This window comes from Diceros bicornis, chromosome 17 (assembly GCF_020826845.1).
Source record: "Diceros bicornis minor isolate mBicDic1 chromosome 17, mDicBic1.mat.cur, whole genome shotgun sequence".
Lineage (NCBI taxonomy): Eukaryota > Metazoa > Chordata > Mammalia > Perissodactyla > Rhinocerotidae > Diceros > Diceros bicornis.
In genome coordinates, this window is record NC_080756.1 from 26439372 (window position 1) to 26462940 (window position 23569).

Below are 23569 nucleotides of genomic sequence, written 5' to 3' on the forward strand. Positions count from 1 at the left end.
TAATAGAATGCCTGGCACAGAATATGTATTCAATACATATTTGTTCATCAATTGATTGGGTCTGTCAGGAGCATTCTTAGTACACAACAGATCGCTTGGATTGACTATCTCTATATACTAAATGTAAAGGCTTTAGAGAAGAGTTTTGGCAAGGTCTAAATCTACTAGACTTTTCATTAAAGTATGTTGGTCCCCCCGGGAGACTAGTTAGTTCCACTGCAAAAATTATTAAAAATAGTAATAATAATCTCTTTTCCCCTTCTATACAGAAATTGGAATAGTAAGGAGATTAGCCAACCCTTTGGCAAAGATGGCACACAAATTCATCCAATTCATTCAGCCTCAGACCTCTGTTACAGTGCTGGACACACATTATAATTCGTCTCTCTACATTTTTCTCTTCTGCACCCTGAACTTTGAGGTCCTTCAGGAAAACAATTGTGTGTTACTCTTGTTTCTATTTTTAGAATCAAGCATATAACAGGGGCTCAAAAATTTTTACTTCATGAGTAAATAAATGTTTCTCAAGTGAAGAGCCAAGTTTGGGACACCAGAGCCTGATGACTGTGTCAACTCCGTGAGAGTCACTGGCCACTTCTTTATCTCTGGTGCCTGGCTGAAAAGGGTGCAAAGTGTGTGATGAATGGAGAGAGAGAGACAGAGACAGAAGGGAAGTTCTTAAGTTTTAAAACTTCAGAGTTGAAGAATGCTTTTATACACATTCTCATTTAATCCCCTTAACAAACGTTGGGTCCATTTTCTCATTTTCTAAATGAAGAAGCAGGTTCCAGATGGTTGAGAGAATCATGTGGGTCACACAGTGACTAAATGGTGGCACCAGACTAGGATCCAGGTCTTATACAGTCCAGTCCTCGCTGTCCCAGTTTGCTTGAGATGAACCCTCAGAGCAGTGGGTGCTGAGACACTGACTGTGACACAGCCATCTCCCCCTGCGGCCACTCTGTTTGCCATTGTCCGTCCCCAAACCTTCTCCACCATCTATGTTTCTCCATCTAGATAAGTAGTTTCAAAAACCACCTAGTTAACCAAACTAGAAACCTGGAAGTTGCCCTCAACTCCTCATCTCTTTTTCGCATTCATTCAACTACAGGTAATTTACCTCCTGGGCATTTCTGGGACCAGCCATCCTCATCTCTGTATCTGAGTTCACTAATCCGCCATCCAGGCTTCTGGCCTCCAGTCTTTCCGCCTTCACACTGCAGAGTGATCTATCTAAAATGAAAATCTGACTGTGTACTTCCCCTCTGAGCCCTCCAGGGCCCCAGCTCTCCCGGCACGTCACCATCTCCCTCTAGTCTCTCCCTTGCCTTGAACCTCTAGCAACACAGGCTAGAATAGAGTGGCCCCCATATCTTGCTTCAGTTGTCTCCTTGCAGGGTAGAGCCACATTTTTATGCCCCCTCCCCCCATCCCTAGTCCCTTATTCTGGCCCATTTTGGGTGAATATAGTAGTCACAGAATCAGACTTCAAAGCCAGACTTCAACACAGCTCCTCAGAGGGTAGTTGTAGTTCTTCGTCGGTTCCTTCAGCCCAGTCCTTCTCCAGCACCCTCCCCTCCCCAGCCTCTGGGATCCTGAGGTCAGCGCTAGCTTAAAAAGAAAAAAAAATGAAGCTAGGGAAGCTGGTTATGGGTGAAAAGCAATTAGCAAAAAAAAGCTGGTGTAAACGAATACACACAACCAATGGATAAGACCAGGATGGGCCAGGCTCTACCACCGAGGAGGATTTGCTGCTTTGGTTGTTGGGGGTGTGAACCCATAAAAAAGGCTCTCTGTTTTCCTCTTCCCTGTCCCTGTGTCCACCAAGGATCCCATCGTATATTCCATGCTGCCTTCTTTAATGGCAGTTCATCCTAGTGGTTATGGCCTTGGAAAAAGCACCACTTTGGGATGGGGGAGGAGGTTGAGGTGGGACAGTTGCTTCATGCCCCTCCTCTACTCCTCCTTCCCCCAAAACGCACTGCCTTCTGGATAGAAGTACTTTCTGAAGTCTCTTGGTTCCTAAGGTGACCCCAGGCCTTTTCTTCTACCCACTGCTCTCCCGTATCTCTCCAAATTGCCTGGCTGACGAGAGTTTAGAAGAACATCCTGTTTTAAAACTTTCAGAGCTAACAGCCCTCCTCAGCCGTCACCCACAGTCTTGCTGTGCTGGCCGAATGTTCTCTCAGCATGGAGAGAGCTGCTGTTCCCAGAAGTCTGGTGATATCTACTGGCAACTCAGAGTTCAGTGAATCTGGGAAGCCCAATTAAGATATTAATATTTGTATTTGTCCTTGACTGTACTGACTCAGTTATGAATCATATTTTTAAATAAGTGAATATCTGTGTTAACTCTTTTTAGGGGTTTTTTGTTTACTTTCAGTTGCCTACTGCTAGTGTTCTTGCCCCAAATAAGATGTATTTAAATAAATGTAAATTAAATCAAGTTAATCCCTTTTGCAATAATAGGATTATTGTTCTTCGCTACCAGTGACATGGAGCCCTACGTCTGGATACATTACAGTAAATGTATCCTTTTGCTTTTGTTTACATTCCACTAGGACTCTGGAATCCAAATAGTTCTGAAGTTGACCCAAAAAAAAAAAAAAAGAAATTAAATCCTCTTACAACTACCCTTCCAAGGATGTTTCTTTGAATACTTCAGTGAAGTTTGGGAAATGTTGGTATTCCTAGATTTTAAAATATGACCTCAAGAAAGGTTTCAGTAGTGTTTTGGAAAGGGACATTTTTCATAGTGGGAGAAGGGGGGCGTGATGAGTCCAGTTTTCTTGATGTTCTTTCACATTAGAAATTGCTCCATATTTAGGGTGACTGTACATCCTGGTTTATGCCTGTTGTCCCAACGAAATTATTAATTGCACTCTAAAAGTGTCGTGGTTTGCATAATAAATTATATGTTTTCTCTATCTATATTCTATTTAATTATCAAACAAGATCAGGATTTTTTGTTTGTCTGTAATTAAGTCTTGCAAGGAAATGCAAAAAAAAAAGTATTGGGCTTTTTAAAAATTCCAATACTTACGTAGTTTGAGAAAAAAGCGGTCAGTATTCTTACTCATCCTGCTTGACGTTGGCTTGCCACAGGTAAGTTTCTGTTTTGGCAGTAACTTCGCTTTTTATCCTCCAGAGCCATGCAATTGTCCCGATCGCAGTTTAAAATTTTTAATTAAATCTGCTGAAAATTTGAATGCAAGCTGTGTCTTTGGTGATCCAGTGTTTCTGAGCAGTAATCTCCATCAACTGTCTTTGTAGTGCAGTTTCTTCCACCTTTATATAATTCATATAATTTATTTTTTCTCTCTTCCTTCTGTGATTTAGGGTACTGAAGCTGCTCTTTGTGTAAGGAGGATGTTCACATCTCTTCTCTACATTATGAAGCTGAGAGTTCATGTTTATCTTTCTGCATCTGCCTGCGGGTCTCTGTCTTGCTTTGGTTCTTTCTTGTCTATTTGCTATTGAATCCTTAGATCTTCGGTTTTTCTTACGTTTATTCATTCATTTCTTCATTTCTCGTTTCTTTCATTGCTAGCCCTAATTTTTTCATTTCTTATTTATTTTTAAGATATCTTCCAGAGGTGCCTTATTTCAGAACTCACTGTTGTTAGTACTTTATCAGCTAATTTCAAGTACACTAGCAACTTTTCTTCACTTCCTTTAGCTCTAATATGTAAATCATATGCTTTGAGTCTGCCTTTTTAAAAATGTTATCAATATCTTTTCCGTCCTCAAATTGAATTTCTCTGTCTTTTACACAATCTCTAGTGAGGTTTCCGTCCCCCTCCTAATCTTTCCCTTTGTAATATTACCATGTTAGCATATATACTCTAATTTTCTAATGCAATAAGTGAGATAAGATATCTCTGCCTTCGATTGATTTGAAAATGGGTGAGACATTACATTTTCACCTATTTGTCTTGGAGCAGATGGTGGTTCAGTGACTGTGACAAATTCCCAGAGTAATTTTGAATTAGCAATATATCTTGGCCATGCTTAAGAGATGACTTTTCATAGTTACTATACATAAGCATTGAGTCACTATCATTAAAAACGGACATGTAAAATAGAAAATAAGATAAATTTCATTTTACACTCTGATAAAGTCTCTAGTGAGAATTTGTCACGTATGTATTAGCCTGCAATTGAAACTCTTTGGGGCCTCTAAAAATATGACCTTTACATTTAAACCAAATTAGTTCATTAATTCTTGGACAGAATGGAATTCGCTTTCTACTGTAAATAATGCCTCTGAAAACATATCCACAGAAGATAGATGCCATCAGTAAGCTATTCTATGACTGAGTGTTATAAAATCTGTAAGTTCAATGGTGTAAAAAAAAAATAGTATTCAGGAGGAGAACTTGGGTGGAGTAACAGGGAAGTTTAGTAGAACAAAGGAGGTCAGAGAAGTGACTGGGAGTGGTTAGAATGGGCTTTCTTACTGAAAAATGCCTTTGTCTGCTTGCAACTTTTCTACTGTGGTGTTATTTTTTTAATGGATCTTTCCCTCACAAACACACACAAAAGGAAAACAGAATAAAGGTTATTACTAAATATATAATCCCATTGTTGACTCAGTACCCACCATCTTGCTATTAGCAGATGACGGTTTATTATTAGTGGTCAGCATTTGAAGGATGTTGGTTTGATAAAGTATGACCCCTAAGCCACTTCCCTAACATGATCTTTCTAATATCTTCAAAAAGTTCCTGAGGCTTATCTCATTCTAATCTTGTCTGGCAGTGTGACAAATGCCTCAGGGAGGAGGGAAGGATATAACCTGTCTTCAGAGATTTATAGCATTTCAGGCATCACAAATCCTGTAAGACATTTCTGTTCTTTTGGGGGATAGGACTCTATTAATATTTTTTATATTATTAACACAAGTTAGCAATATTATTACCAGTTATCAGAACTGCCAATAGTGCATGTGTTTTTTGCATGAAGATGGCTCTTTTGACCAGCCAAGATTAAGGAATATTTTTTGCAGAATCAGATGCACGTCCCTTCTTACCTAACCTTCATTGTGAACAGTGGTGGCCATGTGTGAGATGACTGTCCAGAGTTGGGGACGCTGGCTTCAGCCATGGCAAAGTACAGACATAACTAAATAACTCTCTAGTCCAGAATAAAATATAGAAATAATAAATGCTTGCCTTTAATGCGAAATGGGATCCCATGTTCTCTCTCTCACTGTTTGTCTCTGACATTGTTTCCACGCTATCTAACAGATGGTCCCAGACAATAGAAATGGTCTAAATAAGTTTGAATACTGAGTTCAAAGACTAAGACTATCTAAATGTTGAAAGAGTTCCCGTTTTATCTGTGGTATCTAAAAATTTAATTCTCTACCTTAAGTTTGAAGAACTTGTTTCTGTTTCTTTCTTTTCTGGTCTATATAAAACTATTGGTGAGCACATTAATTTTGTGAAGTAATGTTTAGGGAGCGTGGATAAAATTGTCTTACTTGCATGAAATTTGTGTATTGTATAAAACTCTTCAGCATAGACTCTAAATTTCACACCTGGAATGTAGCTTCCCCTGCTGTGCGAACTTGATAAAGACCTGTTTAATTATGGTCAATCATATCAGGGAGAATCAATAGCAAAGCCAAGGGCAAGTCCGTTGCCTATATCTAAGGAAGGAGACTAGGATGTTTCCCTTCACATGGAAAGTCTTAAGTAGATTTTATTTTGGTACTTTTTTTTTTTTTTTTTTTTTGGTGAGGAAGATCAGCCCCGAGCCAACATCCATGCCAATCCTCCTCTTTTTGTTGAGGAAGACCAGCCCTGAGCTAATATCTATTGCCAATCCTCCTCCTTTTGTTTTTTTCCTTTTTCTCCCCAAAGCCCCATAGGATAGCTGTATGTCATAGTTGCACATCCTTCTAGTTGCTGTATGTGGGATGCTGCCTCCACACGGCCGAAGATGCCGTGCGTCGGTGCGCGCCTGGGATCCGAACCCCAGGCTGCCAGTAGCGGAGTGCGCACACTCAACCGCTAAGACATGGGGCCGGCCCCTATTTTGGTACGTTTTAATTAGGAATGTGCATTAAAGCCTCTTGACATCCAAATAACTCTTCTGAATATAAGACCTTTGACAGCTCAAATGGATTATATAGGTTAACGTTATTTTCTAAAAGCCACCAGGACACAGTTTGAAATGAGATATGATGGCAATGACAAGGAAGAAAAAGTGATTTCTTTGTAAGAGTTCTGATGCATGTCTAGCACTTCACAGAGGTCTGAACTCATTATCACTTTGATTTTCTTTTTGGAAGTAGAAATGCTCCTTTCTCAAACTCCTTACTGCTCCCAATTACTTAATTTTCTGCAGAAATTTACCCTCTACACTGCAGCCTAAAAGCTAGAACTTCTCACAAATGAAAAATGTATACAATCACTCATGCAATTAGTACACCTGGTTAAATGTCAGGTTTTTTTTTTTAATTTCATACCTGTTTGCTAGCTATTTGACTAGGAAAATTAACTAATTCAGTATACTTGCACTTCCAACAATGTCTTCTGCCTTCTCAGTAAAGCTTCCCTTGACTGCGGTTTGCACTGTATCCGCCATATATATCAGCTCTGACTCCTCTATGGGAAAATGAAGTTCTTTAAAAGAAAGTAAAGTCATAAAAGCCAAGGAATTACACTTTATTACTTTCTGTAAGAAGACTTTTAAAACAGAGTGTTTCTTTGTAGCTTAGTGGCCCAAAGGCAACAGCAGTGCTAGTCCCCGCGAGCTTGTGGTCCAGCGCCCACTCCTGGCTGACATCTGCTGGCCCAGGGTAGAGCCGGCTGGACCCAGACAAGCAGTGTCCTGTCAGAGACCTTCCCTGCATTTTCTACAACAGCATCGGAATTTTCCTAAGGCGATTTCACATCTGGAATTTTAAAGAAAGTTTGCCCTTCAATAAAATGGTAGTAAATCTTAGGAAACATTGTGCTTTTTTTGTTTTAATTAACCTGGCATTTCTGTACTAAACCATTAACAAATTATTGGTTGTTCCCTCTCTTTTTCACCCTTAATGGTAATAATGGACAAAGAGAAGAATTATTAAATGCTCTTTTGTGTGTTACTTTTGAATTAAGGTGGCAGAAATATGTCACAGAATATCTGTTACATTTCTTAGATAATATGTATGCACAAATCTAAGGTATAAATATTACATTTTATTCATGCAAAATAGCATCATTCTGAAGATGTAGAATTTGTATGATTAAACAATACTGAGACACATTTCAACCGGGTGGCTTATGTGGGACATGCCTTTATCCAATCCTCAGAGATACTGTCTTACTTGGAAGCCTGATTCGGAGGCTGTCATCACTACAATGTGTCAATTACTAAGCATGTAAAGTATCTCTCTAAAAGCCAATTTTAATGACTCCAGCCTGCTATTAGAATAGTCTAATCAAATTGTGAAAGTGACAGTTACTTATTTTAAAATGTCAAAGCTGTTCGCTTTTTGATTGAAAAAATTGTGATGCTTTTGGAATGAGTATCTTACCGTGTTTGAAGAGCTTTTTTTATATAGATAGGAAAAGTTTGCATGGTTATGTAAAACAGTCATGAAACCTAACATTTTGATTTGCCAGTTTTATAAAAAACAAGATGCCTCCCACAGAAACCTCTGAGTTGTAATAACTCAAGTGTTCCGTGAATTGTGCATGACAGATAACATAAGGATGGATCCAGCCCTTCCAGCTCCTAAAGCAACTTTTAAACAGACAAACATGGACGTCTTTACAAGTAGACCATTTGCAGAGAGGAAGAGAGGATGGTGTGTGAATAGGTGATATAAAATCTGGAGTTCCATTATTGATCTGCCCCCCAATTTTAAGGGAAGCACATGGTCAGGAGTTTGCGAACTAGAGCTGATCTGCTCTAATGTACAAAGAGACCTGAACTACTGAGCTTGCAAGTTATTTAGAATTTGCAATGCATCTTCCCAGACAAACGGTGTGACCAGTTACAATTCCCTTGCTTCCTTCATTTGTCCCTCCCTTCATCCATTTAACAAATACTTATTGCATTGTTCCTCAGTTGAGACTGTTCCCAGCCCAGTCCACAAAAGGTTAAAGCAGAATGCAGATGTGTTGACTAAACTGCCTTTATTTAAAAAGAATTTAACCATTGTCTTGAACCCTCCCCAAAGCTTAGCTTGGTGCAGCTAGAACAAGGTTTCCTGGGACCCAGTAGCACCCAGTCACCACTCTGGTAGAAATGAATGGCCTGTTCTCAGTGTGTGTCCTACACTGAGCTGTAACCTCTTTGAAGGCAGGACAGTATCTCCTCCAACCTGGGTGCCCAGCACCTTGTAGGTGCTCAGAAATATTTGTTGAGCAAATTTCTGCATTATCCATTTGAACCCTTCTTTGAAGCCCATAATGCACTTATGTATAGCAGAAAATTAAGTCACGATTGACTGTACAGACTTGACTAATTGTAGAACTCATTTGTTCAGTCATTTAATAAAGACTTATTAAGGCCCTCCCTACTTTGTGCCAGACCCTGTCTCTGAAGAAGGGTCAAGATGCAACAGCACAGACCTGGAGCCAGACTGTGTGTGTCTGAATCCTGACTACAACACTTACTGGCTGATCCAGGCAGGTTGTTTAACCGCTTCTGTAAAGTGAAGGTAATAATGGTCCCTCCCTTAAAGAGTTGTTGTAAGGATTAAATTAATGGCTTTAAACATAGTGCTTAGGCCCTATATAGGTATCAGTTATTACTCTTGTGGCTGGGGTGTTGGTGGTTATTAGAAGGCAAAGACAAGCATGTCATGAGATGCAGCTGGACAGATAGGAGGACGAGGTCTCCCAGTTTGGGGCTTCATCTTCAGCCCTGGGAAGCCACCGAAACCTTTTAAGCTGGGGGTGGGGATGGGGGGGTATGAAGTCTGCCTGTAGCTTTTTGCCTCTGCCAAGGCCAGAGAACCTCATTCAGTGAATTCAACAAGCAATTGCTTAAGGCACCGTTGTAAGTGGCCACTTGAACATAATCAATAGGGCTTTATGCCTGAGTCACAGAAAAGAATATGGATTGTGTTCAGGAACTGAGTGGGGTGGTAAATGTTTGCTTACCTTCAAAGTGGAATTAAGAGATACATAATATTACAGACCTGCCTTCAGGCTATTTGTAAAGAAAATCAAATTTGGTGATTAAATATTGAAAGGTGTAATTCTTTTTACTCTCTGGACCTCTTAGAATAATGGAAGGTTTATGTGCACTGGGAATAGAAGTGAAGTTATTGCTAATTCTGAGTAACCAAGTAGCATATAAAAAAAAAAATGCCATATAGAAATAATGGGCATTCTAGAAAGATTTTAGAGGGAAGATTTTAAAAAGCTATTCTTTAATAAGTAACCTTTCTTTCTTTTTTTTTTTTTAATTTTATTTTATTTATTTTTCCCCCAAAGCCACGGTAGATAGTTGTATGTCACAGCTGCACATCCTTCTAGCTGCTGTATGTGGGACGCGGCCTCAGCATGGCCGGAGAGGCGGTGCGTCGGTGCGCGCCCGGGATCCGAACCCGGGCCGCTGGTAGCGGAGCGCGCACACTTAACCGCTAAGCCACGGGGCCGGCCCAATAACCTTTATTTCTTATTGTTGTAATATTTAGAATGTATTATAACTTACAAATATACATTTATTATATTTTAAAACTGTGTTAAACCATAAAAAACTGTAATGAGAAAAATTTCAACCCTGAACTCTTGTGTCATTTGAAACATGACGAAACATTGGAAATAATTATTTTTGTACTTTTCTATTTAAAAAATTAATTATGTGTATGTAGTACTCAAGTAAATATATGTTGTGAAAGATCTTAAATTTTAGAGGTGGGGGTAAGAAAAGCACAGAAAAGAAACATTGCTGAACTGATTTTATACTCCCACATAAAGATTATCATTTTCCACGTATTTAAACACAGTGATACTACTTAAATCCAAAAAAAATTTGGGCTAAGTTTATTCTGTTTTCCTCTATCTTCTAACAGAATTTGTGTATTCTAAAAGAGTTTAAGATTTCTTTTTAAAGCTACCCACCCAAAGCGATACTTTTAAATGGACCATCCCATCTAAGTGTCGGTATTGCACTACCTAGTAAGGTACTCTGTGTAAGAAAAAAAATTCTAGATCCATTCTATTTTATTCAAACTAGAGGAATTTTTATATTAACACCTATTATTGCCAAGTGCTCTAGGGAAAGAGTTGATGAAGGGAACAAGAATCTAGATTTTAGGAGGAAAGTTCTATGTTTTAAAATCTCCACGATGAATAGAATTTGGATGTGTTGGCGTTAACATATTCATTCCCTTTATTCTCTTGGGTTTGGCTAAAAGTCTTTTTTAAACTTGAAACTTCCCTTTTTTAGTAGGAATTTGCCTCACCTTGTGTGATGCTTTTGCTGTCTTATTGGTTTCTAGCTCCTCCTTTGAATAACTTGTGAGCTGTTAACTAGTCTAAAAGGGAAATAGAGAAGTAATCTCCCACCTTTGGAACATATTAGCATCCTATTCCAGACTCCTTTTATAAAAGATAATTAGGGAAATAAATTTCCACAGTTTTCTGGGAAATAGTGTCTTTCTCCAACTACAATTTTGGTCATTTTTATAGTGTTTTACTTCATTCTACAAATTTCCATTTAAAAATTATGAGTTATTTTACTTTTTTCCCTTTTTTGCTCATTTGTGTTTTCTAACTTCTTTACAAGAATGAGAGGTACTGTATAATAAGCACTTAATACATACAAGGCTTACATGCATTATCTCTTTTAATCTTCACAATAATAGGCAAAATGAATTCAGTTCTAAGACCCTTTATAGTATCAGCTTATTTAATGCTTACCACAGCTTGATGGGTATTTTTATTATCCCTATTTTTCAAAGAAGGAAACTGAGGCAGACGGTCAGTGATTTGCCCCAGGTCACCTGGGTAAGTGGCAGAACCAAGCTTGAACCCAGATAGTCCAACCATACAACCCATTCTCTTAACGGCTGTACTGTGGTACCTTTCACTCCATCACGTTCAGATGGCCTGATGTTATCTGTATTTTAAAGATGAGGAAACTGTAGCTGAGAGAAGTTAAGTAACTTGCTCTAGGTGACCTAGCTGGGAAATGGTGGAGCTGGGGAGACACCCAGCTCCTCTGATTCTAGAGCCCTTATGTCTTTCAATAACTTAATACAATAGACATATTTCGGGGAAAAAGAAAGAACCTGAGGGTAGCATCCAAATATTCATATTCTAAGACCCCACTTCCCGTTTGCCAGAGAATCTGTTCTGTTGACTCAACTTTAAAACAAGCTCTTTGTATGCATTTCTGATAAAGCTGCGGCTTGCTACTACTGCTCACAGCTACCTGAGCCCAACTCCTTTAACTTCCTCCTCCCTCGATTCCTTTTCCAAAGAAGAGAAAGGATGTCTTCTTCCTGGCAGTGATGCCCCTGGCAGTGGTGGTCCCTCAGGAATCTTGATGATTCCTGAGACATTCCCGCTATTTCCTACAATGTGGTTGGCCATAAGGATAATAAGAAAAAAAATAACAAATATAACTCATTTGTGGGGCATTTTCTCTGTTCTAGGCCCTGGACTAAGTACTTTTCATGCATTATCTTATTTGATTTTCACAGCCCTTTGTGGTAGATACTATTATTGTCTCCATTTTACAGAAATAGAAAATAAGCTATAATGACATTAAGTAACACTCTTGAATGTATACAGGTAGTGAATAGCTAATGGAGCTATTGAATAGCTTTCAATTGGTATCTGCCATACTTTACAAAACCCATCTTCTTAACCCCCATGCCATTCTGTAGGTTAAGGACCGTAGTGATGACTAGTTAAACATTATAGAACTAGACTGGGGTTTTTGGTGGGCTGGGGTGGTATGGATCAGCTGCTTCTTCCCAAGTGGTTTTAAAAATTCAAAATCCTTCATTACACTGGTTAAAAACACTATGGTCTCTGCCTCTGAAATTAACTGGGCTCTAGCTTTGGACCCTTCCAAAAGCAGGCAGTCTTTTCAGAAGGGAGGATGTCCAAATAAACATCCTCCTCCCTTGGACCACACACAGAGAGAAGACACCAGCTTGAAGCTGTTGGCCTAATGTGTGTTTTTCTCTTTCCTCTGCTCTCCTCCTTCTTTATTTATTTGCCACCATACAGAGATGGCACCCTTATTCTTTACAGGTGGATCAATATTTACAGCCATTCAAAGAAGACGTTGGCTCTTCCCGTTCTGTAGACTGCTGGGTAACAAGTTGCCTGTTTTTCTGGGGCCCTTCGCATCTGCTAGCAGAACCACAGTTAGAATTACTAGGAGCTCTGAGAGGTGGCCAGTTCAAAGGAATTTTGTTTGGAGTGCTCATAGCCATCTTCCTGTTTGCTAGGAAAGGAAACTAACCCTGCTACACACCAGAAGGTGGAGATGTGCTTCACGGTAGACATTTATTTCTCCATCTTTATTTTTTCTCATGATCGCCTCAACATTCTGATGTGTGATCACAACCATCTGTACAATTATAGTTATTTAACCTACTGTAAGTTTAAAATTGAAGGTTTCGTAGGTGCATATTAACAAGGGTGGTGCTGATAAATAAAAAATAGAGGCAGCTGATCACAACAGCATTTTTAAAGTAATGAATGTGATTGGCTTTAATTATAAAAAAAATACATATGTCTAGCAGGCTTCCTCAATAAGGCTCTTTTATGCTGACTGCGGCACATTTTTCCTCAAATAATTGCAGAGCTCAGCTTTATCATTAAGCAGATGGTTTCTATTAATTCCCAAGGAAAGTAAATGATTGCAATTAACCGAATACTCAAAACTTGAGTATTTCAGAGTTAAGTCCTATGACTTCAGGTATGAATCTGTGTCACCCTTTTTTTCAAGGGATGCAAAGAAGAGAAACTCTTTTGACAATTTTATAATCTCTCCGACTTTATAGAGGGGCTTTGAAAGTAATTTTGAGAGTTCTCAGAGCTAAGTTAGTGCTAAACCCTGTAGCCTGGCTGGTTCTAAATTTTTGTGGTGTTTTTCTCCGTTTTGGTAGTGGAGAAGGGGTTGAAAATAATCTAATAAATTTGAGTATCAGCTGAAAAGAGTTCAAAAATTCTGTAAATTTCAGGTAGTACCATAGAGGTTATTTCTTTTAAACAAATGCTACTTTGTCTTTTTTTGCCCTGTTGTACCACGTGTGAGACTATTTCATCGGCAGTTTCAAAGAAAAGATAAATTGATGGAAAATATCCCCATGCAAGTCGACCCCTCCTCCCAATAAAATAAACTAGTGTTTGCAGCGGATTTCTTCACACTTGTTGATTTTAACCAGATAATATTGATTCCTCTCTTCATTTTAAAGCTTAGTCATTTGCTCAACACGTTTTTGTCTGAGTGGCCTACTGTGTGCGAGATGCTAGGTCTGGAAGGAGAAAGGATTTTGTTCCTGATTTCGAGGAGCTTACAAAGCAGGTGCAAAGAGACATTGTAAATAATCACAGTTCTCTGAGATACGAGGATGGGAGCATCTCAGCACATGGGCAGGTGTCAAGAGTCAGAGCAGAGATAGTACTTGAGCTAAGGCTAGAAGGATGAATAGAAGTTTCCCAGGTTCTCAGCATGGTGGGGAGGGAAGAGTGTGTGCAAGGTAGGGGGGCCCAAAAGCAGGCTAGGTGCAGGGACCTCTCAGGTAATTAGATGTTGCCGGAATGCAAATTTCAAGGGAAGAGTGTTGGAAGCTCAGGTCAGACTGGTCGGCTGGGGCCAGATAATGATGCCCTTTTATGCCTTGTTCAAGAGGAGTTAAGATTTTATCCTGTAGGTGATACTCTTTGTGGCAGCAGTCTGGAGAATAGATAGATTAGAAGAGGTGAGACCAGACTGGGGAGATAAGTTTGCAGTCTAAATTGCAAAATCTAGGGAAGAGAGAGAGTCTATGGTGACTTTTAGCAACTGCTGGGAGGAGGCAGGCCCATTCTATGAGATAGGGACTGTGGAAGGAGAAAGTAAAGGGTGCCTTCGAGTCATCCAAGTGGACGTGGTCAGTATGCAGTGGGATTGGAGGGTGAGGGTGTTACATGGTCCCTGAGCACAAAGGACACATATGGCTTTGAGTCACAATAGGCCCTACCCTGAGAACTCTGCATGTGACTCATGAAACTATGTCAAGATAAGCTTAACAACAACAGATATTTTAATCTTTGTCTCCCCCTTGTGTTCCTTAAACTAGTTATTTTGTACAGAAACTCCCTTTGGTGTGGATCCTGCTGTAGCTTGTTCGATGTATGTTCTTACCCTGACCAAGCTTCAGGCGTTCCCCTTGATGCCACACGTGCTGAGAACCCTGGGAAATGAGGAACGCTGGGATGGGTACAAATTGTTAATTAATGTTACTCCTAATACTTTTATTCTAGCTTCCTATGGGGAGAGGTGACCTTTATCTAGAAAGCTAGAAACCACACAAGTGCTCTGCCTTCTTCTTACACCAATCACAGCCCCTTCTGAGACTCAGGTTTGCATCTTTATCATTACTTGAAATTGGAGATGGGGGTTGGACAGGATAGCACATTCTTTCCATCTGAAATAATGACCTCCATCTTCCTCGCCTCCTATCCAAATACTGACCTTTAAGGTCCAGCTCAAATTCCACCTCCTCCCTCTGAAAGTGAGCCAGTCCTCACTCCTTGGAACCTATTATTTTGCACCCCTTATTTGCCACTTAGCTTATGCTGCCTTTTGCAGTTAGTTATTCTGGTGTGCATGGATGCCTTCTACTCCAGGTGGAACTCTCCTCAGAGGAGTGCCCTGATGTCCTCTTGTCTTCTATATTATGCTTATGTTTAGGAAGCACATAATAAATACTTTTGTGTTAATATATTAGGGGATTTAGAGATATAGGATATTTTTTTTCCTACTACCTACACTGTGAATGTTTAACCTTGATTTTCCTCTCATAAATTAAAATTGTCAGTTATAAACATAGCTGCCTTTATTAGGTACATAATATTGTTAATCTGAGAACCTTGGAAATAGGTTCATCCATTTCCTAGCTTTTAATCTGATTTGGCCTAATAATAATAGCTCATATTATTTGAGTATCACATATGTTTTCCAGTTCAGTCTTTAAAAATAACATCATGAATTAAGAGTATTATTTTCTCCATTTTGTAGATGGGGAAACTGGGCCTTAGAGAAGATGAGTAACCTGTCCAGAAACACACAGCTGTGAGGAGGCAAAGCTAGGACATGTGCCCGGCTGGGTTCAGTTCCAACTCCAGATCCTGGGCTTTTATCCATTGCATTGTGTTCCTGGCTCTGGTGCATCTGTTACGTTACTTAATCTGTCCAAGAACCTTCTACATACCTACCTTTAGCCTCATTTACAGATGATTCAATCTGTCTGGCTCCCAAGCCCTTGCTCTTTGGACCATACAGCACTTCCTCCTATTAGCGCTTGCTAGGAGGCTGCCTCAGGTGGAAGTTTGAGGTAGCTCAGAGATCTCTAAGAGCCTTCCCATTCTAAGATTCTGTGTTTGTAAAAGCTAGAGGGACCGGCCTTGTGGCCTAGTGGTTAAGTTCAGCGCATTCTGCTTCAGTGGCCTGGGTTTGGTTCCCGGGAGTGGACCTACACCACTCGTCAGCGGCCATGCTGTGGCAGCGACCCACATACAAATTAGAGGAAGATTGGCACAGAAGTTAGCTTAGGGCAAATCTTTCTCACCAAAAAAAAAAAGCTAGATATAGAAGATTGGCACAGATGTTAGCTTAGGGCAAATCTTTCTCACCAAAAAAAAAAAGCTAGATATATAAGAGAAATAACATTACAGGGATAGAAATTATTTCAGCTACAGAAAGTAATTTCAAATCTGCTCCAGATTGCTCCTATTAGTAAAAATACATGAATACTTGGGAACTGCAGCTAATTACAAAAAAAGTAAACCCAAAAACTCAGGGTATATTTTGTCAGAACTGTTAACAAGTCATCAAAATGGCTGGTTCAGATTTCTCTTTCTTCCTTTTCTCTTCTTGAAAAATAGTTGAAACACAATGAAAGAGAAAGACCCAATGACAGAACAGAAGTAGAGTTCTTGGAAAATTCACAAAACTACATAATTTAGCCAGGAAATTTAAGAGTTTTATTGCCTTGTTAGAAAATTTGATGCTCATTGAAGTCAGCTTAAAAAATTCTCAAGTACTAAATGGAAGATTCATCACTTTAAAGGGTTCCAAGTAAAGAAGAATATTTAATTCTTTCATCAATGTGCCTCAAAAAGTCCTGAAAGCTGGATAGAGTCAGCAGCAAGTCAGGTGAAAAGTTCCTTCCATTGTATGAATCTGTTTTCATTTAACTTTTATTAATGTCCACTACTCCCATTTTGTCTCTATATAACATAATGTTGTCTGTGATTGATTACCAGTCCATTTCAAATTTATGTGTGCTGTGATTTAATTAACTTTACCCTTAAGCAATGTGTTTTGAGACATATTAATGAGGTGGGAGTCTTTTCAGAGTATTCATAATTTATACATCTTTGTTTTTTCTTTTGGCTTGGCATCAAACTTTGAAATTCTACAAGGCAAAAGGCTGGATTCTGAGCCTACATGACTCCAAGGAGAGTCTCCCAAATATTTTCAGGCATGTTTGCTCATCATTGTTTAGAAAAGATTACTTTCTTACATCTAAATTCTTTTTTTCTCTGCTGCCAATTGAGAATTTACTTGAAAAAAAATCTTTTGGCTGCATAGATTCTTTTAGAGTCATTCAAATTAGTTTCATGACAGTTCTCCTATAAAAAATATTTTAATGTGTTAAATTTTAATGTTGTCCAAGAACATACTGAAAGGGTACAAATAACCAATTTAATGTATGTGATTTGGGGAGATTATGTATTTCTGCTATATTCTACTCAGTGCATACTTGTTATAAGGAACTGCACAATGCAGCCTTGCTTTATGCATCTGGATATCTGTGTCATTCATCCAATGACATTCAACAAGTATTTTTAAGGCCCGCTAACTATGTGCTAGTTGCTGTCACAATTCAGTGTGGTAGCCCTAGGTTCATACCCACTTCTCCTCTAAAGCAAGAAATAGGAAAGCAGCTAACCCATATCTACTATAATAGGAAGTCAGAGATCATGACTAAAATTTTAAAAGCAAGTATAGTAGTTCTACATGTTATTTAGAAATATGGAGATAAGTATCAGAGGAAATAACTACAAGAGTTCAAAGTGGTTGACTCTGGGGGCCGAACAACTGTGGGTAGAGATTGAATCCTGTCTTTATCTTGATGGAACTCTCCTGTCCTGCAAACGGTAAGGCCCATCATCTTTTGTTGTTGTTGTTGTTGTTGTTTTTGAGTGGAAAACAAAAAAGGAAATTTTTTATTATTAGAAGTGGAAGTGAAGGGAGTTGGGCCAAACAGGTGGTGGCCCTGGGAGAGAGTCTCAAGGGCCAGAGGTTGGGGATGTCTCAGTAAAGAGGAGCAGATCGTGAATAGAGCCTCTGCCGCCCGCTGGGGACTCTTGGGTTTGGCCAAGCGCTGGGCTAAAATGTGGAAACTGGGCATTCACAAAGTACAGAGGGATGTGGGCAATTTGGCCTGTGGACCAGCACACACTGAGCAGAGCCCCTTTGTTGAAGGAAGGATGGAAAGTGATGAGCTGGGCCTAGGCTCCTGGCCCCCCAGAATAATGCCACAAGGAAGTAGTTCAAACACGGGGCTGTTTCAGGTGGGAAAAAGGAGGATGAATGGACCTGTGGATTTCCTTTCATGAGCACAGCCAGACACTCCCCACCAGGGTCCCAGACCATGGAGTGAGCCTCTCCCCCAAGTCTTTCTTCTCCATCTGGTGTGTGTATTGTTATCTCTGACAGTTCTGCCACAATTGTTGCTGACTTCGCACCTCCAATGCACTCCTTTCCCCCCTCACAACGTTCTGGGAATGGCAAGGAGTAAATCAGTGATTCCTCCAATACAGCGATCAGCAGTTGGTTTCTGTCTGGGCTCCAGCAGCCAGTCTGACATCGCCCTGGTACAGTAGGCCACATCTGGGGCTCTCTGACTAGAAAGACACCTGAAGTGGTAGCCGTGACTTTGCTGCCATCCAGGGACCAGAGCAGGTTGCTAACCCCACTTCCATGAAACCAGGGAAGGGGGACACAGGTCTCTGTTTAGACATCTCATACCAACATAGCAGCATCCACAAGTGAACCTGGGTGCAGCCGCCCCCAACTAGGGGCCCAGGCCAAGCTGGTGACAGGTGTGTACTCAGGGTGAGAGAGCAGTTGGGCACAGCCAGAAGATAGTCAGATAGGCCAAGAAGTGGAGTTCAGGGTCCAGATGAGAATGGACCAGGCCACAGCCAGAACAGAGGCACCGAGGGGCTTCCAGGCCAGAGCCGCCACATTTCACTGCTGCAGGTGCTTCAGGGAGGGTACTGTAGTGCTGGACTGATTTGTGACTTAGGCAAATTCAGCAATCAGATCTTCACTCTTGAGAGATGGATGGGGAACAGGGACCCAGGGAGGGAGGAGGCCAATGGACAGAGTGCCGGGCCCCACGGGACCCCTCTCCACCCACTCAAACACCTTCTCCTCTGAGTTTGCAATTTCACCCAGCACCCCAAAAGGCCCATATCATGCCAAATGTTGATGCATCTCTTCCATACTTGCTCCCAGTGATGGATGAAGGCAGTTCTTGTGCCATGGTCCAGCATCCCAAGGGTCTACAGGGGATCCTTAGTCAGGTTTGGTACAGGAAGATTGGTCCACTGGCCCTGGAAGTTGAGAGGCTGACTCACATAGCTATTACCCATCACCAGCTCATTATTGTGCTGGTACAGGGTAACTTGACCCCTAGGCGGCACTGGAGGGAACAACTCAGGGAGCACTTCTTGCTGTCCAGGACATCTGACTCTTAGTTCCCCAGCTGGATTCGAATACATATGGGTAGCCACCTGAGACAAACCGTATTGTAAAAAGGCCCCCATCTTTACTTGGCACATGGATGAAAAAGCCCTGGACCTGGACTCAGCTGCATGAATGTAACACTGGGGGTGGGAGTAGAGGAGATTTTGCCTCACCAGATTCCCAGCCCAAATAATGAAGGTTGCAAAAGGATTTCAATTGGTGAAACATGATAGACTACAAATATAACATAAAAATTAGCTACAAAAGTTGAAAAATTGTTGAGTAATAGGATATCGACACAGTACCAAAAAATTACATATACTAACATTGGCAAAGAAAAAAAATACTTCTATAATGGAGAAATCTGGTGCTCACCAACTTAACCAAGTGATCACTCCTAAATTCAGTAATAGTGGAGTAACCTGATATATTTCTTGATGTGAAACAATATGAAGTACACAACATCACCAATGAAATCTTCTTTCCAAGAACGTCTAACATGAATCTCATCAAGCCTTACACAGTTTACAGGAAATAGAGAGGCTAGCAGAATGTGCCAAAAGACAACACAAGGAAACAATGAACTGCATGATGTCAGCCCTTCTACAAGACTCTTCAAAAAGTCAATATCATTTTTTAAAAAAAGGGGACACTATTGTAGACTAAAAAGACTAGAGACCTAGTGATCAAATGCAATGTAGAACCTTGGTTGGATCTTGGCTAGGAGGAAAAAATACTGTGGTTAAAACATTTTTAAAACAAATTGAAAATTTTGAGAGTAGATTAAATATTTGATTATTTTATGAGAAAAATATATAAAAGCCCTAGTTTTATAACCTTGCTTGCTTTGGCAATGTAGAAAAATAAAGCAAAATGCCACAAGAGCCCTATCTTTGTGAAATCTCGTCCTGTCACAGCCAAGTTCTCAGTGCTTACCTCTCTATAAATCTTTTCTCACACTCTGCCCATGGAATGACAGGATGTAGCTTCCAGCTCTGTCATTTACTCGGTTGCTGATATTTCCTAGGCAAGCCATCTTCCTCTCCGAGCTTCATTTTCTTGGTGAAATAAAGTAACTATGCCAACCTCATGAGGATTGTGTTCAAGTGAGTTCTGCTATAACCTTGTAAATGGAAAAGTGCTGAGTGAATGTGAAGTTTCAAGCCTGTTTCTCCTCCTTGCTCCAAGCTCCCCACGCCCCATGCCTGGAGTGGGGCATGACTCTCTGTTATTGACTAGCACTGTCATAAACATGGTAAACGTGAAGAGGTCCACTACTCTCCCTTCAGAGAAAGGTCAACCCGATGGAGGGAATGTGCACATCTGATCCCTTCTCTCTGGTGTGCTGATGCACAAGCCCGTTTGATGATGGGAGCCTGGCCAGCCTTTGCTGTTGTTCCTGGGACCACAATGTCTCTTGCCCCCAGTGAGCAAAACAGTTCTTGCTCTACCTCAGTCAGTTCTGTGCTCAATAAGAGAAGAGAGAGTTGGCATGATTCTTGTTTAGGCAACAACCAAACAGGAAAATTAAGGACAAAAACAATCCCCTTTGTGACCTGAATAAGTCAAAATTTTCCTCTATACAATATCAATTATACACTTAGTTGCCAACTTCTACATTGTTCTGAGCTATCTGGACCCTCACTTCAGCAGTGCCATGACTAAAAGTTTTCTTCTAGAAGAGCACATCTTATGTCATTGACTGTATCTACGTATTAATACATTTGTTGAAATTGTACTTCAATGTCTTTGAATCATTTTATCTCTGAATGGGGGCTATAGAGCAATTCCAGGTGAGCGGATAAAATACTTGTTTTTAATATACAAATCCCCAAATATCTCTTCTATTTCTCTCATAAATAGATATTTTGTATATCTTAAAAGATTTCTAAGTACAAACAGAAAGTAAGGGGTCTTAAAAGAGCTTGGTGAGGGTGGAGGAAAATATTTATTTCATGGCCGCTGAGCTGTGATAAACCCCTTTCAGATCTAATAAAAATAATTAACATTCATTTAAAGCTTACTGTGTGCTAAATACTTATTTACCATGTTAAGTGCCATGTGGTCAGTATTGCATTTAATACTCACAACAATTCCATTCTCATTCCCATTTTACAGATGAAGAAACTGAGTCCTAAAGAGAGAGTTAATTTTTCTAAGGCCAACATGGTGAAGCTAAGTGGAGAATTTGTATTCAGTCTGCGACTCCAGAATCAAGCTCTCAGCCATTACACTGCTGCCATCTTTCTGTCAGAGCAATTTAGTCTCCTCCTGGGGGAAAAAAAATGCTGTCATTTAGTTACCCTCCTCAAAGTGAAGTGGGAGTTTGAGGAATCTTAGCACAAACTTTTATTGGCTTAGGTTATGTAGCATAAATAAAATCATTGATTTAACTCTTGAAATTTTTCCATCTTTTAATATGTCAAACAAGATCTTAAACAAAACCAGGGAGGTTCATGATGTACACACAGTATAATCCCTGATTAAGTTGACTGGGTGGAATGATTTTACGTTGTACTAATCGCAATTGATTTTCTTCTCACACTGGCTAGAATGCCAACTGGAAGAGATATCAAATATTCTTCTCTAGGACATTGGATTGTAATTAAAATGCTCTGTTTCACTGCTTCTTTAACTTTCTCTGTAGTCCAAAATCAAAACCAGAACTCTAGCATACTTGACATTTCTTTCAGTCTTGTGCATTAATAAATTTTTTTTCTTGGTGCTTTGTAAGGAATACATTTAGGAAGGCACAAAGGACTCTTATTTCTTTAAAAATTTAATGCATAAATATGTGACTTTTAAATACAAAAATGACCTTTTGATCCTAATCACAAAGTTCTTAATTAATAACCCATTACAAATAGTAATAGTAATAACCCATTACAAATAGAAATTTCTAGAAAAATGAGAATTGCTGACAGAAAGTTATCATAAGAGGTGCCTGCTTATACCAAGACAGCTGTCAGCTGTCTCATTAAAAAGGTTGCTCTCTATTTTCAGGGTAGGATGTAAGATCTCAGTAATATAAAGACACAGATAAAATTTCTGGTTGTAATACATTTGTAAATATTTTAATCATTTTCTAATTTTAAGACAGAGCTTGGATATCCAATTGTACTTTCAGGAGACTATTTAGCATCCCTTCAGCTATCAAATGTACATTATATATATTTTTTCTCAACTATTTCTTAAATTATCTGAAGTATGTATGCTCTAATAAAATTTACAATTCATTTTAAAGCCATTAAATGGAATTGATTGCCATGTGTTTTCTTAAAGTTGACATAGTACAGCCACCAATATCTAACTTTTGGGAAATCGAAGGCAATAAATGGTTAGGCTAAAGACCTGATGTCTTTTAAAAAGAAAAAGAAACTGTATTTATCTGTAACATTGCAGTAATTTGCACCAAATATAATGCACTTATAGATAGGAAAATTAATTACCCGTGTATCCCTGTACTGTGCAGTCCATGATGAGGGATGTGAGGAATAAGATGTGGTGCTCTATCTTAAGGAGCTTAAAATTTAATTGAGGCGACAAAAAGATCATACACATGGAACTATTAGCGCACTAAACCTTGCAGTATTAGCTGTAGTATTGAGCTAGAATCTTGATACTCCATACACCAAGTGTGGTCCTCTGACCAGGAGCAGTTCTCTTGCTCAGAGCTTACTAGGATTGTAGAATCTCAGGCCCCACCCCTGACTTAGTGTATGAGATTCAGCACTTTAACAAGATCCCCAGGTGAATACTATGCATATTAAAATTTGAGAAACGCTGAGCTGGCATAATGCAAGCAGTGTGTTTTAGACCCCATGGTGCTGTCGAGTAGAACTGTCTGCAGTGTTGGAAACAGTCTATTTTATTTGCTGTCCAATATGATAGCCGCTAGCTCCTATGGCTCTTGAGCACTTGAAATGTAGCTTGTGCAGCTGAAGAACTGAATTTTTTTTTTCATTGGTGTCTTAAGAGTTTATAACATTGTGAAATTTTGGTTGTACATTATTGTTTGTCAGTCACCGTATAAATGCCTCACTTCACCCCTTGTGCCCAGCCCCCAACCCCCTTGCCCCTGGTAACCACCATACAGTCTGAGGAACTGAATTTTTAATTCTAAATCTAAATTTAAATGGCCACATGGGGCCAGCGGCTACCATATTGGACAGTGCAGGAGGAGAAAGAGCACTGGATTAAGAATCAGGAGATTAAATACTGTTTCAACACAGACACTAACTATATGGACCATCTTGGAGAAGTATTTTTAACTTTCTTTTGCCTCAGGTTTGTCATCTGTAGATGATGGTTTGAATTAGATTATCTCATAGGTTTATTTTAGTATTACTGTTACAAGACTGCTTCTGTTGAAAGAATGCTTCTTTGAACAACTGAGTCTTGAGATGGCCATGCCATTTTAAGAGTGTATCCTGAGCAGAGTCGTCAAGGCAAAAAGGAATAAAAGAAGGATGTACCAAGTGGTGGTTCCCCGAAGGAGGAGAGCATAGTTTGATACTCTGCACATACAAAATAGTCAGAAAATGTCTCATTCCCCGCTGTATCCGCAAGGCCCAGAGCACTGTCTGGTACACAGTCAACGCTCACTAAATATAGGCTGCATGAAAGAATC

The 23569-nt window shown here is 39.7% G+C and overlaps 1 protein-coding gene and 1 pseudogene across 1 annotated transcript in view; one reads left to right on the forward strand and one right to left on the reverse strand.

Annotated features, from left to right (window-relative positions):
* The window catches only part of PRICKLE1 (prickle planar cell polarity protein 1), a 103107-nt gene that overhangs the window by 20409 nt on the left and 59129 nt on the right, over positions 1-23569 (forward strand). The gene's annotated exons all lie outside the window — the stretch shown is intronic.
* LOC131415554 (aladin-like) lies at positions 17418-19019 on the reverse strand (annotated as a pseudogene).